Below are 18,187 nucleotides of genomic sequence, written 5' to 3' on the forward strand. Positions count from 1 at the left end.
ATTTTAAATTTCCTACTGTCTTTGTCTAGTCTAATAAAGGAGGTAGCACTCTCATATATTTTCTTCAAAATCATAATATATGGAGTATCTATATCTTGTCTTTCCAGTGCCAGAAACATTGCCTTATGCTGTATGGAGTCAAATGCCTTTTCATAATCCACAAATGCCAGGCATAATGGTGTTTTATATTCATTTGCTTTCTCCATTAGCTGTGATATTACGTGAAGGTGATCCATAGTTGAGAATCCTGTCCTAAAGCCAGCTTGCTCTTTCAGTCGATTCTCATCAAGTATTCTTTCTAATCTGTTAGTAATAATGATACCCTAATTCTGCTAATTGGACACTGTATAATCTACATTATTACAAACTGTGGTATTTTAGATTATAAGCATTAGTTGAGGCATATGATGCAAGAAAGCAAGCTTATACCAAAAAAAAAAAAAAAAAAACCCTTCCCATTTCACCCATCAGGTCTGACTAGTTCAGCCTTAAATTTATTTAAGCTATCAACTTCCACAACAACAGGTGGAAGTCTGTTCTAGCAATCAACTACCCATTGGCTAAAGCAGTGTTTCCCAATTAAATTTAGTCAGGGAACTCTTTTATATTTTGTACAACATAACGGAACCCCTTAAATATTTTTAGCATAGCACATTAAAAAATAAATGCACTGCAGGCAAAAAATTTTCTTGGTTCTGGTCAGATACCTTTTAAATTCTTTGTTTATTGTTATTAGTATAAATAAAATACAAAAAACGTTCCACCATGTGAACGGATCCAAACACGGAGTGTAACCAATCACAACCCTTTGCGTGTCGTTTCCTAGTATTTAGGTAGGTAGGTTTGTTTGTTTGTTATTTGGTTTTTAGGAGCATTAGCAACTAAGGCCATATTGCTCCGGGATATGCGGTGGTCATTCCCTGACCTTTCCACATCTTCCGTATTTGGTGGTCACGGGCTCGAATCCCGGTCTAATCAAGAAGCGTGTGCTATGCACTGCTGCTCCTGCCCACCCGGCTATGGAGGTGCCTGGTAGGTAGGTCCGGTAGTATACAGTCGATGTAATGTGCAGGTTCTGGATTACAATTACAAAGGCAGTTTAGTACACAAGCTGTGCAGTGAAAGCGATCTGACCCAAATATTGTCTCTTCTGCCAGATATAAATGTACCAACAATATTTTTAACTTTTAATGTGTAAAATTAAAAAAAAAAAATTTTTTTTTCGCAGAACACCAGGATTCCGCGGAACACCATTTGGGAAATGCTGAGCTAAAGGCAAACTTCCGCACATTTATTCTACAACTGTCTTTCCTCCATTTGAACCTATGCCCCTTCAGGTTCTTAGTCTGAGCAAGTAGAAGTATCCTGTCAGCATTGAGCCTGCTCAGTCCGTTCAAGGCCTTATATACCTCAATCAGATTGCTTCTCAGGTGCCTAGTCTTCAGATGCTGCAACTTGCAGAACTTAAGCCTTTCTTCAAAGTGCACCCCTTTGTTCCTCTCACCAATCTTGTTGCCCTTCTCTGTACTTGTTCTAGCAACTCTACATCCTTCCTAAAATGAGGCCTCCAGACCTGTATACAGTACTCAAGGTGTGGCCTGACCATTGTCTTATACAAAGGGATAATCATCTCCGTGTCTCTGCAAGCAAAATTCCTATATATCATTGATAAAACCCCATGACCTGCTCTGGCAGCCCATCTGCACTGCTCAGAGAACTTGATGTCTGACTGCACAATTACCCCCAGGTCTTTTTCATTCTCCACCTCCCTGAGTACAACAGAGTTGATACATTTCTCTTGAGTTACTGCTACCTGTATGCAGTACTTTGCATTTGTCAATGTTAAACTTCAGTTGCCACTTCTCAGTCTATCTGCCTAACTTTTCTAGATCCTGATGCAGTAGCATATTGTCTTTAGTGTCATTAACAACCCTATCAACCTTTGTATCATCTGGAAACTTGGACATTAAGCATGATGTACCTTCATCAATATGGCCCAGCATCGAACCCTGTTGGACTCTGCTAATAACATTAGTCCACCTAGAGCAGTGTCCATTTATTACCACTCTCTGCCGTCTCCCACTCAACCATCCCTTTATCCATTGCTGTAACTTGCACTTAATGACATACTGCTCCAATTTGTACAGCAGTCTTCCATGTGCAACAGTATCAAAAGCTTTCCTGAAATCCAAGTATACGATATCAAAATTATTTTTAGCATTCAGTTCCTTTGTGACCACATCATAATATCCAATCATTTTGGTCAGACAAGACTTCCCCTTAACAAACCCATGCTGTGTCTGAACTATTGCTGCTGTCTTCTCTAGCTGATCCTGTATCACCTCTTTAACCAGTGACTCCATTATTTTTCCCAGAACAGAAGTTAAACTAACAGGTCTATAATTATTTGTCTCCCTTTGAACCCCCCTTTGTGAATTGGGGATACATTTGCACATATCCAGTCCATGGGGCCTCCCCTGACTCTAAGGATGTTCTCATAATTATGGCTGAGTTTGCTTACTTCCCTTGTTGATGCCTTCATTATAACTGGATAGATTCCATCTGCCCTAGGTGCCATTTTTATTTTTAACTTCAACAGTTTCTTCTCCACTTTGTTCTCAGTTATCACAAAATCACTTAGCTCCCTGTTAGAGTTTGATAAACGTCTGGCATTCCCTTCCTTGAATAACTCCTCATGTGTGAATGTAGATGCAAAATACTCATTCAGTTTATCAGCTACTTGAGCAGAATCATCAATAGTTGAACCATCTATGTTAAGTGGACCTATCTGATTCATCCCCTTCCTTCTAGAGTTTACATAAGTTAAAAACTCTTTGCTGTTTTTCTTTGCATCTGTTGCCAAAGATTTCTTGTAATTATGCCTTCGCCTACTTAACCTGCTTTGTGACTTGATTATAGACTAGCTTATATCTGTCGTAGGCTTCTGTGTCGGCTGATAATTTATATGCATCCCATGCATGTTTCTTCTCTGCCACGAGCCTCATTTATTCATCCGACATCCATTTAGGCCTGAACCTTGAACAGTATTTCTTAGTTGGTATGAAAAGCCTAGTAGCCTCCAAGATTAAGTCCCTGAAGGCTTCCCATTTAGAATTCACCATTGGTAACATCAGTTGATCCCTCTCTGTACAGTTTAAAAATTGTGTGAGACCTCTGTAGTCACCTTTACAAAACCATTTCCCTTTACCCTTGATGGTAGTTACATCTTTAAATAAATCACACATCAGTACACTGTGATCACTGCCACCTAGTGGTTCCTTTATCTGCAAATTCCTAATGCATGTGTCATCACTGCTGATAATCAGATCAAGGGTATTACTCCCTCTGGTTACCCCTCAAACATGTTGTTGTAGAAAACAATCCTCCGATAAATTCACAAAAGTCTTGCTAGCGTGCGAATGACCAACCCACAAGTTCCAGTCAATATCTGGAAAATTAAAATCCCTCATTATAAGACATTCTGATTTACTGGCCCACTCTATTTCTCTGCACAATTGCTCATTATACTCATCAGATTCATTAGGCCTATAGCACATGCCTACTCTCATTTTTCCTTTCCAAGTGCTTGTCACCAAAGATAAAGCTGACCTGCTAGCATCCCATTTTTCTTCCAACTCATGTATTAATGATCTTGGTAAAACACCTCCCACCATTCCCAACACGCTCCATTCGATGGCTCTTGTGGTCTTCCGTCAAAAGAATGTCAGAAGGATTTTGATGAATCTTGATGCTAAGAAAGCTCCAGGTCCCGATGGTATTTCTCCACTTGTTCTCAAAACCTGTGCTCCTGAACTTACTCCTATTCTTTGCCATCTTTTTTCACTTTCTTATTCCAAAGGTGTTTTTCCTTCTGCTTGGAAATTTGCTCATATCCAGCCAGTTCCTAAAAAGGGTTACAGATCCCTCCCTTCCAATTATCATCCCATTGCAATTACTTCTACTCTTTCTAATGTAATGGAGAAATCAATTAACTGTCAACTTTTAAACTACCCAGAAACCTTCCGTCTGATCAATGATCGCCAGTATGGATTCCGTCAGTGTCGATCCACTGATGATATTCTGGCTTATGTTACCCATTTATGGACTAATTCAATGGAAAGGTTCGGTGAAACACAAGTAGTTGCTCTTGACATCTCAAAGGCTTTCGATCATGTTTGGCATAAAGGTCTTCTAAACAAGCTTCCATCTTATGGTTTGCCAACTATTTTTTGTAATTGGTTATCCAGTTTTCTCTCTGATCGCTCACCGAGGCTGATAGTAGATGGCTCTCTATCTTCTAACTTCTCCACTAATGCCGGTGTCCCCCAAGGTTCCCCAACTCATTTCCTCTTGTATATTAATGACTTTCTTCCATTGACTGGAAATCCTATCCATAGTTTTGCTGATGATAGCACATTGCATTCCACTTTCCATATTGAGAAACCTTGCCCTGCTCAATCAGCTTCAACTTCTCGAAAATCTGCTACCAATTCCTTAAATGCCTATCTTCAGGTAATTCTCCAGTGGGGCAAAGACAACTTAGTTGATTTCAACCCTTCTAAAACTCAGTCTTGTCTTATATCTAGCGAAAAGGATTCTTCTGCTGCTATTCTTATCTTTGGGGATTACCCTGACTTCTAATCTCTCTTGGCACAAGCACATTACAAATATTGCTTCCTCTGCATCTAAAAAACTTGGTTTTCTCTTTTGCTCTTGGTGTTACTTTTCTTCCAAACATCTGCTCACTCTGTATAAATCGCAAATCCACCCTACTGTGGAATACTGTTTCCACATCTGTGGCAGTACCCCAAAAACCTCTCTCAGGCTTCTAGATTCCATTCAGAAGAGGGCAGTTAGGTTAATTAATGAATCCTCTCTAACAGAGTCTCTCCACTCGCTGTCTCATAGACGTACTGTTTTCGCTGCATGTCTTTTCTACAGATACTTCCATAGGCACTGCTCTTCTGAATTGGCTTCTATAACTCCCGCTCTCTCTTTCAAAACAGTCCGAACATGTGCAGGCAACATCCATTTACTGTCCAACTTCAAACTCACAAGACCAACTTTTCATCTTCCTCGTTTATTAATTCAACTGCCATTTTCTGGAACAACCTTTCTTCATATGTATTTCCTGAAAATTAGTCTACATAAGTTCAAATCCAATGTCAACAAATATCTTCTTTCATCTTCTCAACCTCCAACCCAAGCGCGGTACTAAGTACTATAGGTTCTAATACTTCTCGTGTTTTATATGACCCTGCATAAAAAAAAAGATAAAATTTAACTTTGCTTTTGTTTAATGCCTTCTGGAAAAAAAAAAAAAAAAAAAAAGACCTCAATTTTTAAATTAGCATACCAGCTATAAATCTACAAGAAAAATAACGGTTTATTAGTCAATTATTATTTAATAATCAACTATAATTTAATAAGTTTGAATTTTTATTTTGAACAATAAAAAAATATATTAAGTACAATAGTAAAGAAAGGAAGGAGAAATTCGATGTTTGTGACAGAAATATCTTCACAGTATATAGTTCAGTTGATTTAGTCAGCAACATTGTGGTACTGTCTTCTAAACCAGTGGTTCCCACCCAAAGTGTCAAGAGATTGTAAACAAGTTAGTCAATATACATAGTGTGTTACAGTGTACATTAGGCAAATAATAATAATTTGTGATTTATATATATATATATATATATAAAAACGAATGAAAGCAACAACCTATGTCCAAACTGAGAACATTTCATTTCTGTGCCTCTGCTGTACTGTATATTTGTTCCTCCAACCAACAGATAGTCACAAACGTAATATCTAGTACTCCACCTGTAATATAGGTCATCGAAAAAAGTGTCCGTGATTTCCCTTTTAATTATCTTTGGAAATATTTGATCGATTGTTGTGATCGTAGCAGCAAACAGTGAAGTGAAAGTGTGTTTAGGGTCCAACGGCACCAGGGGTTTCCCCCATCTCCGCGTAGTTTACATTGTGGGTGAACCAGTTGACTGGAAAAGCCAGAGATTTAAAAGTGTGTGGGAATTGTATTTGTGTGGTGTCGTGTACCGTTGTTCATCTGGTCATTTAGCCGCTGGACCCCTATTGAGGCCCAACGTTGCCCCACTTTTGCCCCGTGGAGGCAGACCAGGAACTCACTTGACTTAAGTTACTCTGGCAGGTCCTGCCGCTTAATTTCCTGAGATTTCAGCAGCTAGGACCTTAAAAAAAAAAAAAAAAAATTTAAGATATATAAGTGTGTGTATATATATATATATATATATATATATATATATACACACATGCAGTTGTAATTTATTTTTGAATGTTTGCATACAGCGCATAGCGTCCATGCATTCAAACGGCAAGAGCAGGGCAGTGGATATGATAGGCCGAGACTGGGCGAAAATTATTTTTGATTTGATTAATTTAGGATGTAGGGCATTTACATCGTGTATAGATAGAGTGGGGGAGGAGAGGCAGAAGGCTGGGGGGTAAAGGTAGAAGTATGGGGGCGACAGAGTAGATGTCCCCAGGTGGTCAGTGAGGCATGTCCATGCCTCACCAGAAGGAAAAGGAGGGTCGGCGGAGAGAGGGGGGGACAGGGTGTCTCCCCTCTTCCCGCCTGGGTTTGGGTTTAAAGTAATCGAGTCAGGTGCTCGATTTTGTTCGCCAAAATGGCTTGGTGGCAGTGAACTGCACGATCCAGGTCGGTGTGTTCCTTTGAAAAGTCCAGGGTTGTAGTCATTCTAATGGTTGTAAGCCGTGTCCTTTATTCTTGGTAGAATCCGTTTCCTTGTAGGGTCCACGATGCGGCAGTCATGACACTTTGTCGTTTTCAGTTCTCAGCTTGAATTAGTTTTATTGCTGTTGGTCACGGTTTGGTTGTTGTACAATGAGGGTACGTCTCCTCTTGTAGAGGTCTTCTGCGAATTTGGAGAATGCAATGTATTGCTCTTTACTGTCGAGTAGGTGCTTTTCTCTGTCTCTGGGCAAGAAGGTGATCCTGGAGATGAACTGGCAGTGAAGGTCATCGTAGAGCCGGCAATCGTACATGAGATGCTGCCAGCTCTCAGACTCTCCACAGCAGCAGGCAGGGTCCTCTGTGATGGCCAGGGCTGTGAGTTTTGCCTTGAATGCTCCGTGTCCGGTAAGTAGAAAGGTTGTATAGAGGCCCGGTGAGAACCACAGCGGGGCCTTCGGATGCAATTTCTCCACGTTGGGGAGAAATTTCCTAGTGATCTCTCCCTTGGAAGAGTTGTCCCATCTAGATTGCCATATTTGCGTGAGGTGGGCAGTGAGCCTTTTCTTTTCGGTCGCTCGGTTAGCAGTGGGATCTGCATTGAAGCCCATGAATGTGCAGGCGTTCCCCTTAGAAATTTCATAGAGGATGCCGATTCTGGCCACTTCCAGGTCGAGTGGAAGGGTTCCAGCCAGCACCTGCAGCAAACAGTGTGGCAACTCACTAAATTTTATTTGACACCTCAACAATGATCTTGGCTGCGGCGTGAGTGTGCACATAATGACTCCTATGCGCAGCCATCTTACTGACACTGACATATCTGTCAGTGTCAGTAAGATGGCTGTGCAACAGAAAGCGCAATGTGTGTTGTGGTACGATGAATTTCAATTGACATTGCACTCTTATGACAGATTTAAATTCATCATACCAAAACACACTGCACTTTCTGTTGCATAGCCATGTTACTGACACTGACTGTGGTGGTGCATGTACAAGTAAAAAAAAAAAAAAAGGTAAAGTGCAGCCATTAGCAACCCACTGCAGGATGGAAGCCTCCTCAACAATTCATGCTGAGGGAAATGGACCATAATCTTCCATGCTGGTCCAGTGCGGGTTGGCAGATCGACCGTATTCAGCAGTCAGGGGCTTGAACCCCGGTCTACTCAAAGAGCGCGTGCTACTGCACTCGCGCTCCTGACCACTCGGCTACGGAGGTGTCAAATAAAACTTAGTTACCACACTGTTTGTTGCTACGATCACAACAATTGATCAAATATTTCTGAAGACGATTTTGCAATAACTGAGAGGAAAGTGGAGGAGAAATTGTTGAAGATAAACATAAAAAAGGTACCCGGGGTGGATGGGATCTATCCAGTGATATTAAAGGAGGCAGCAAAGGAACTAAGCAAACTCTCAGCCATAATTATGAGAGCTTCTTTAGACTCAGGGGAGGTACTCATGGATGGGAGATGTGCAAATGGGACCCAAATTCACAAACGAAGATCAAAGGGCAACACAAGTAATTAAAAACCTGTTAGTTTAACTTCTGTTCCAGGAAAATTAATGGAGGCACTGGTAAAAGAAGCACTGCAGGATCATCTAGACAAGATTTCAGTTAAAGCTCAAACACAGCATGGTTTTGTTAAGGGAAAGTCTTGCCTGAACAATTTGATTGGATACTATGATGTGGTCACAAAGGAACTGGATGCAGGTAATAACTTTAATATCATATATTTGGATCTTAGAAAGGCTTTTGATACCATTGCACATGGAAGACTGCTGAACAAATTGGAGCAGTGTGGCATTGGAGGCAAATTGCTGCTATGGATAAAGGGATGGTTGAGTGGGAGAAGACAGAGTGGTAATCAATGTTCACTGCTCATCGTGGACTAATGTTATTAGTGGAGTCCCTCAGGGTTCAGTTTTGGGTCCATTGTTGTTTTCTGTATTTATAAATGATATTGATGATGGTATATCAAGCTTAATGTCCAAGTTTGCAGACGATACAAAGGTTGGCAGGGTTGTTAAGGACACTAATGACAGTACGCTGCTGCAACAGGATCTAGAAAAGTTGAGTAAATGGGCTGAGAAGTGGCAAATGAATTTTAACGTTGACAAATGTAAAGTACTACATATGGGAAGCAGTAACCCCAGAATAACATATCAACTCTGTGGTACTACACTGGCAGTGGTAGAGAACGAAAAGGACCTGGGGGTAATTGTGCAAGTAGACATGAAGTTTTCTGAGCAGTGCAGATGGTCTGCAAGAGTAGCTCATGGTGTCTGTAATTAATGATATACAGGAATTTTTCTAGCAGGGATAAGGTGGTGATTATCCCCTTGTATAAGGCAATGGTCAGGCCACTCCTTGAGTACTGTATACGGGTCTGGAGGCCTCATTTTAAGAAGGATGTAGAGCTGTTGGAATGAGTACAGAGAAGGGCAACAAGATTAGTGAATGGAACAAAGGGTTGCTCTTATGAAGAAAGGCTTGAGTTTTGCAAATTACAGTGTCTGGAGACTAGGCACCTGCGAGGTGATCTGATTGAGATGTATAAAGCCTTGAATGGTTTGAGCATGCTCAATGCTGATGGGATTCTTCCTCTTGCTCAGAATAATCACCTGAGAGGGCATAAATTAAAATTGAGGAAAGACAGATGTAGGATAGATGTGTGGAAGTTTGCCTTTAGCCAGCGGGTAGTTGGTTGGTTGGTGGAACAGACTTCCATCCTTTGTTGTGGAAGTTGATAGCCTAAATAAATTTAAGGCTGGGCTGGACAGGTATTTGGAATGAAAGGATGAGTGAAATGGGAGAGTTTTTTTGGTTTTTTTTTAACCGATGCTGCGTAAGCTTGCTTTCTTGCATCATGTGCCTCTACTAATGCCAATGCTAAGATAATTAAAAGGGAAATCATGGACACCTTTTTTGATGACCTTGTATATGGTATATGGATCAACTTATGTGATGTGTATGGAAAAAAGAAATAATTGCCAGATTTCTGTTGATCCGATTTTAATGAAATTTTGGAAGGATTGACAAATCATTCTAACAGAACGAGATATAAAATTTTATAGATATCCATACACTGTGAGTTGAGTTGTCTTATACTGACAGACAGGCAGACAAATAAATAATAATTTTTAGATTTCTATTTTTCATATTTTAATGAAATGTGGAATGGCTCAACAAATGTTTCTAAAAAGGCCAAATATAAAATTTCATGAAAATTCATTCACTGGGAATCAAAAAAATAATAATTGCTGAATTCTTTGGCATGATTTTAATGAAATAAATTTTGGATGGCTTGAGAAATCTGTTAAAAAGGCCCAGAATAAAATTTCATGAAAATCCATGCACTAGGTTTCAAGTTTTTACGTGCGGGCGGACATGGTGAAGATGAAGACAATTGGTGCATTATGCATATATTCTACAGTGCCTAAAAACTTCATTGAGTTCGTTGTCAGTCACTCTTTAAATATGCTACAAATATATTGTTCTTTAAATAAATAAATAATTGTGTGACTTGAGTGAAAAAAGGTTTTGAACCACTTGTTTAAAAACTGGCAGGGTTGGCAGGGTTGTCAAGGACACTACTGACACTATGCTGCTGCAACAGGATCTGGAAAGGTTGAGCAGATGGGCTGAGAGGTGGCAAATGAAGTTTAACATTGACAAATGTAAAGTACTACACATGGGAAACGCAACCCCAGAGCAACGTATCAACTCTGTGGTACTACACTGACAGTGGTAGAGAATGAAAGGGACTTGGGGGTGGTTGTGCAGGCAGATATGAAGTTCTCTGAGCAGTGCAGACGGGCTGCAAGAGTAGCTCATGGAGTATTGTCAATGATATACAGGAATTTTTCCAGCAGGGATAAGGAGGTGATTATTCCATTGTATAAGGCAATGGTCAGGCCACACCTAGAGTACTGTATACAGGTCTGGTGGCCTCATTTCAAGAAGGATGTAGAGCTGCTGGAACGAGTACAGAGAAGGGCAGCAAGATTAGTGAATGGAACAAAGGGGTGCTCTTACGAAGAAAGGCTTAAGTTTTGCAAATTACAGTGTCTGGAGACTAGGCACCAGCGAGGTGATCTGATAGAGGTGTATAAAGCCTTGAATGGTTTAAGCATGCTCAATGCTGATGGGATTCTTCCTCTAGCTCAGAAAAATCACCTGAGAGGGCATAAATTCAAATTGAGGAAAGACATGTAGGATAGATGTGAGGAAATTTGCCTTTAGCCAGCGGGTGGTTGGTTGGTGGAACAGACTTCCATCCCTTGTGGTGGAGGTTGATAGCCTAAATAAGTTTAAGGCTCAGCTGGACAGGTATTTGGAACGAACAGAGGGGTGAAGTGGAAGTGGGTTTTTTTTTTTTTTTTTTTTTTTGGCTGATGCTGCATAAGCTTGCTTTCTTGCATCAAATGCCTCTACTAATGCTAATGCTAATTGTCCTTAACCAGTCGGCGTGTTAGTAATGGTGTGGGATTTTGAAAAAAGCGTTGGTGCATGGTAGAAAATTCACTATTTTAAAACGCTTATTTGTAGCACAGGCAGTTATACATGTTATTCGTACTTTTTTTTTTTTTTGGAACATTTTGATTTAAAAAAAAAAAAATCAATATAACGCTTTTTTTTACTTTAAAATATTATAATCATAATAGTATTTTTTTCTCCCCTCTTTCATAGTTTGAGTGGTTGAAAATTGATTTTCATGTACCACCTTTCAGCAACTTATAATGCTGATCGTTTTCTTTTTCAACTCACAGCACACTGAGCAAGGTGCTAAAATTTTCAAGGCACATGAGCAGTTTTTTAAGGAGAGATTTTATCATAAAAAAAAAAATCCATATTAAGATTGTGTTTAAAAGTTCAATAGATAAAATACTAATCATTGTGTTATTTTTTAAAATGACATTGATCTGGATTTCAAAAGATTTATTTTTAAAATTTATGTTCATATTTGTTATTATTCCAATTATTGAAATAAGATATTGAAAAAGATGCTATTTATAAAAAAATATCATTAAAATGATTAAAATGTAATTTATATAAAAATATCAGTGGGAAACCTGTGCTTGGTGATGTTTCATGATGTCTTGTTCAACCATCCGACCTCTTGTTTGAGGTCGGATGGTTGATAAGCATACCCTCAAGTCCTCCAATGTTTGAAGCTGCGACCTGTTCTTACTCTTCATGTTCATAGCAGGAAAGCTAGCCTCACACAGATACAATGTAGAGAAAGGAAGGAGTGTTTCAATTGCCTTCTTTGTGATAATGGGATACTTCTGTCGGAGAGACAACCAGAATGAGGCCAAATCTGTTGGGAGTGCTTTAGTTTCGGTTCTCTGTCGTTTCTTATTTCCATCAGTTCATCTTCTGCAACAGTTAATTCTGCTGATTCCAATGCACTTAATACAAACGGATCTCTTACCCAGTCAAATGAAGATACATCAAGTGATGGAAAATACTTTTCAATGTTTTTACTCAGTAGTGAAAAACTTTGTGGAATTAAATCAACAAGATTTTTGTCCAGTCTGCAACTTTTTGTCAGCTCAAACATTTCAACTTTGTTCTCTTTTTTGATTCTGGCTCCCCACAATGTTAATTTTTTCTTAAAAGAGTTAATTTTTGTCAGTACAAGTAAGATTATTTTCATTCTTTCCCTGCATACTAATGCTAATGCTCTTGTTAAGAGTATTCAAGGCTTGGGAAATGTCAGCTAGGAAAGCAACTTTATTGCACCAGGTTTCATCACTAAGCAGGTCAGTCAGCTGAGACTCTTCAGATGTAAAAAAAATTAAGCTCTTCCCTCAGTTTATAGAACCTTGAAAGTACCCACCCTCATGATAGCCACCTCGCTTTTGTGTGCAGTAGGAGTTGTGTTTGCACAGCTTCCATGGCAGAACACTGCTGAAAACGACTTTGATTTTAATGGTCTACTCTTGAAGTAGTTAACCATTTTGATCATCTCATCCACTACTTTTTGGAGCTCAGGTACTACTGATTTTGAAATGAGAGCCTCTCTGTGCAGGAAACAGTGTGAAAAACAATGTGACGAATCCTTTCAGGCTTCCCGACATAGCGGGAGCACTATCAATGCAGATGCTGATGCATGATTTCCATGACAAATTGTGAAAACTGAAATAACTGTGGACAACATCAAGGATGTCTTGGCCTTTTGTTGTTTCTGGAAGTGGTCTGCAAAATAAAAATTGTTCAATGATGTCTCCATTACAAACAAACCTGCTGAATGCTAGCAGTTGAGCTTTTCCAGTGATGTCAGTTGACTCGTCCAACTGGATGGCAAAAAAATCGGCTTCTTTAATGTTAGCTATCACTTGTGACGCAACGTCTTGAGGCATGTCTTGTATACACCGACTAATAGTGTTATCAAACGTAGGGATTTTCAAAATCTCTTTTTCATATTCCTCGCTAAACATAATATTTACAATTTTACAGCATGCTGGTAAAATTATTGACTAGGCAGTTGTATGTCATTTCATCTTTTTTGCCACGATTTTGGCAATGGCATAGCCCTTCTTTAGCTCTGTCAGAAATAGAATTAGTTGTGATTTTAGTCCATTGTTTAGTCTGACATGTTTGATCAGCTATAAGCCTTTTGAAAATATTCAATTGGTTTCTCGCATAAATGTGAGTGAAGGTGTCTTTTCAGCTTACTTGGAACCATAGCTTGGTTTACCAGTTTCGTATCACAAACACACTTAGGATGTGGCTTGAAGATGAAAAGAATCCAAAAGACAAATAGTCTTCATTATACTGGTGCATGACAGTTTTAGAACTAATACTAACTGCACCATGTGTTATACTACCAGAACTAGTGCCAGCCACACTTGATTCATTGTCATCATCTAACTTATGTTTTTTAATTAGAAATCTGTCCATTTCTAATAAGCCCTAAAAATATATAAAAATCAACTAAATTCTGAAATAAAATAATTAAAACGAAATAGAAATAAACAAAAATGCATTAGTGCAAACTCACACAGAATAACATACCCGATGCGAACAACAGCTGACTGAAGACTGACACTGGTGGCTTGACAATGGTGAAAGGTAGGGTTGTAAAAGTACAATGCAGAGTTATTTTGGGATCTGGAACAACAGGGATGGAAGTTCTTGGAATTTTACTATAAATTGAAGTGATGAAACTCATGTTTAGTCTCTAGAGCAAAGTCCCCCCCAATACTTCGCCTTCAACCCATGCACGGTACTAAGTACTATAGGTTTTAATACCTTTCGGGTTTGGGGTTTTCATAAAAAAAAAAAAAAAAAAAATTACTTTTTTTTATTAAACTGTTATTGTTTTCATTCTTAACGGCCTTTCATGAAAAATATACAGTACCTCTAAAATTTACCTTGACGATTTTTTTTGTTCCCCAATTTTTTCTTTGCTTCTTTTCTACCTTTCCCCAGACTCCATGTCACACTGGTTGAAAATCACTGTTACAATCAGTAATATTAACAGTTGGTAGTGTTAGGGGTGAGTCAGGATAATAAACTATACAAGATCACTTAGTATTAACTGTGACAGTAATGGCAGGACTGTTGTTGGAAGAAACTCCCTTTTGGTATTAAGGTGGGTAGTTTGAATAAATTCAAATCAAATTCAATTCAGAAAGAGCTATACAAACTGTTAAAGGAATGGTCAGGTAGTATAGGAAGTTCTGTACCTTTTCTTTCTTTCTTTTTTTTTTTTTTTTTTTTTACTGATGTTCTATAAGCTTGTTTTGTTGAGTTATTTGCTACTACTAATACTAATAAAATGAGCGAATTCAAACTCCTGGTTAGGACAGTTAATACTGACATAATAGGGCTATGTCAACATTAACTCATAAATAGCGGATGATAAATATCACAGTTGGATACATAATGTATTTAGGGAAGATAGAAGGGAGTTGTGGTGTCATGCTCCTTATCTAAAGCAGCCCGAGCATGACAAAAGCTTTCACAGATTGAAAAGTTATGGTTATGTATAGTATAGAATTTTTGTAGTGTGAGTTAGTTGGAAGAGAAGGTATAATATGATTGAGAATAATTTATAGACCAGAAGATTGTGAAGATTATGACAAGAACCTCTATATGAAAATGGAATGTGTGCAAGTGTAGCTGTCTTATGGGCAATTTAAATTTACCCGTAATTAAAATTGTCCATAATAAGTGGTGAAATTCTTAAATTGGTGAAAAAATGAAATTGGTGAAATTCTTAAATCATCAGGATAATTACTATTTGTATCAGCATGTTAGAGAAAGTACTATGGAAAAGAATAATCTAGACTTGATCATCATCTATGAACAAGGTGACATTATTATTAACCATATGGTGCAAGGAAGCTTGAGGCTTATGCTGCACAAGCCAAAAAAAAAAAAAAGAAAAAAAAAAAAATCCCACGTTACCCTGAGAGAGAGAGATTCAGAAATAGAAGGGAATCACCAAGAAGGAGAAGAATGATGATATCCAGCTCAGGACCCTAGGTTTGCCAAGCCCATACTCACCAGAAGTGAGCCCCTGGGGGACTTGCAGTACAAGACCATTAGCAAGGAGCAATGTCTGAGTGCTAAATTGGATGATGAGGATGAAGAGATAGAGGTAGCAGTTGTTTAAAGGAAAGGAATGGGTTTTGATTTTGGGAAAGAAGATTATGACAACTTAAAATGCTACATGTCCTCTATCAACTGGGATGACAGCTGACAGAGTATGATTACATTGGAAGTATGGTATATACCATTAAAGCTGTAATCACAGAAGCCATGTAGAAATGTACTGTATTTTCTTAGTATATAAGCATATACTATATTTTCTTAGTATTTGCTTATATACATTAAGAAAATAGAGCATGGGGATGATTTCAGGGTGGATGAATAATAGCTAGCCAATTGAACAAAGCAGAAAAAGACTACATGGAAATGTTACATAATGATAAAAAGTATTTAAGCTTATAACAGCTGCAAATTGATCTGTAATTGTATCACAGAAAATTTTAGGCTTATAAAAGGCAAGGATTTTAGAAATCACTGACTAAGAGAGCAAAGAGTAAGAACAAGTTTTTCACATATGAGAATGCAAAGAATAGAAAAATGATTCGGATCGGACCCTCATGTAATGGGTGCAGGAAAGTCTGAGATAACCCATCTGATGCGGAGGAACTAAAGAGGCACTTTGCATCAAATTTACAGAGGACTCTTCATAGTGAAGGGACACTGGCAAGTGAAGCTGGGATGCATGAAATTAGAGATATTGAAATTTCAGCCGATTATTTATTAGAAAATCTTTAAAGCCTAAAGACAAATAAGGCTTCTGTAGGCTTCAAATAAGGCTAAGAAGTTGATGGCATGTACCATTAATTTTGAGGGAGGCCACAAGAGAGTGCATTGGATCATTGAGGTTAATTATGAGGACCTTGGAGAAATTCCCTTAGATTGGAAAAGTGTGCTAATGTATTGCAAATATATAAAGATAGTGCTAAGAGTGAGGTGGATAACTTCCAACTAGTCATTCTGACTTCTGTGGCAGTGATCAAGAGTGCGGTACAGGGACATTTAGATAGAAATAGAATTCTGAAGGAAACAAAGCAAGCATGGTTTTGTAAAGGGAAAATCATGTTTAACCAAGCTGTTTAGCTATTTTGACAGTCACTCATGAACTGGATATAGCAAATAATATCAACAATGCTTACTTGGATTTCAGTGGCGCCTCCATAGCCAGGTGGGCAGGAGCAGCAGTGCGTAGCACATGCTTCTTGATTAGACCGGGTTTCGAGCCCATCACCACCAAATACGTAGAATGCGGAACGGTCAGGGAATGACCACTGCATATTCCTGGAGCAATATGGCCTTGCCAATGCTCCTAAAAAAAAAAAAAAAAAAAAAAAATCCCAAATAACTTGGATTTCAGCAAAGCATTTGACTCAGTTCTGCATGAGAGCTTACTGTAGGTTAGATCGATTGCAGGGGGTTCTGATTAATGGTCTCTCTTCAGAATTGGCCAAAATAAATGGGCTCTCCAAGGATTGTGCTGGGACCATTATTGCTTTTGATTTTCTTAAATGAAATCAGTGAAAGGATACCATGCAAGATGTCAAAATTTGTAGATGATGTTAAGATTGGTAAAGCATTTAATGATCATTGCTAAACAGCACTTCTTTGACTTTTATAGACTTCAGGATGGTTAGAAAAGTAGCTGTCTAAATTTTAATGTAACAAAATGCAAGGTCTTACATTTGGAGAATAGCAATCACAAAATAACTTGTACACTTGGTAGGGGTGAATTAAAACAGAAGAGGAAGAGAGGGTTGAAGAGTTATATGTTTGGATGTGAAGTTCTCTGAGCAGAGTAGACAGGTGGTAAGAAATGCCTGTGGTGTCCTATCAATGATTTATCAAACATCTGCTGGTAGAGGTAGGAGGTCATAATCCCACTTTTATAAGTAGCCGATTTTATAATCTTTAACTTTATAATCCCACATTTCAAGGAGGAGAAGGCCAGATGTTTATCAAACTCTAATAGAGAGTTAAATGATTTTGTAATAACTGAGAGCAAAGTGGAGGAGAAATCGTTGAAGTTAAACATAAGAAATTCTCCTGGAATGGATAGTATCTATCCAGGTATATTAAAGGAGGCAGCAGAGGAAGTAAGCAAACCCATGAGAGCATCCTTGGACTAAGGGAAAATTCCCATGAACTGGAGATGTGCAAATGTATCTCCAATTCACAAAGGGGACAAAGAGTGACACACGTTATTACAGACCTGTTAGCTTGACTTCTGTTCCAGGGAAAATAATGGAGTCGTTGGTTAAAGAAGCATTGCAAGGAGATCATCTAGACAAGACAGCAGTAATAATTCAGACACAGCATGGGTTTGTCAAGGGGAAGTCTTGTCTGACCAATTTGATTGGATACTATGATGTGGTCACAAAGGAACTGGATGCAAAAAATAATTTTGATATCATATACTTGGATTTCAGGAAAGTTTTTGACACTGTTGGGAATGGAATTGGAGCAGTATAGCAGTATGGTATTAAGGGAAGTTGCTACAATAGATAAAAGGGTGGTTGAGTGGGAGACGATAGAGAGTGGTAATCAGTGGATGCTGCTCTTTGTGGACTAATGTTATTAGTGGTGTCCCTCAGGGTTCAGTGTTGGGCCCATTGTTGTTTTGTATACAATATTTATCAATGATATTGATGAAGGTATATCAGGCCAAGTTTGCTGATGATACAAAGGTTGGCAGGGTTATTAATAATGACAGTAATAGTTACAGTAATGACAGTATGCTGGTGTAACAGGATCTGGTAAAGACAGGTAGATGGGCTGAGAAGTTCAGAGTACTGCATATGGGTAACAGTAACCCCAGAGAAATGTACCAACTGGGTGGTGTTACACTCAGGGTAGTGGAGAATGAAAGAGACCTGGGGGTAATTGTGCCGTCAGAT

The 18,187-nt window shown here is 38.7% G+C and overlaps 1 protein-coding gene across 6 annotated transcripts in view; it reads left to right on the top strand.

The window, feature by feature from the left end:
* LOC150089257 (semaphorin-2A-like) overlaps positions 1–18,187 on the top strand; it is a 1,190,084-nt gene that overhangs the window by 10,147 nt on the left and 1,161,750 nt on the right. The gene's annotated exons all lie outside the window — the stretch shown is intronic.

Source organism: Mastigoproctus giganteus, chromosome 2 (genome assembly GCF_048544385.1).
Source record: "Mastigoproctus giganteus isolate SK-2022 chromosome 2, ASM4854438v1, whole genome shotgun sequence".
NCBI lineage: Eukaryota > Metazoa > Arthropoda > Arachnida > Uropygi > Thelyphonidae > Mastigoproctus > Mastigoproctus giganteus.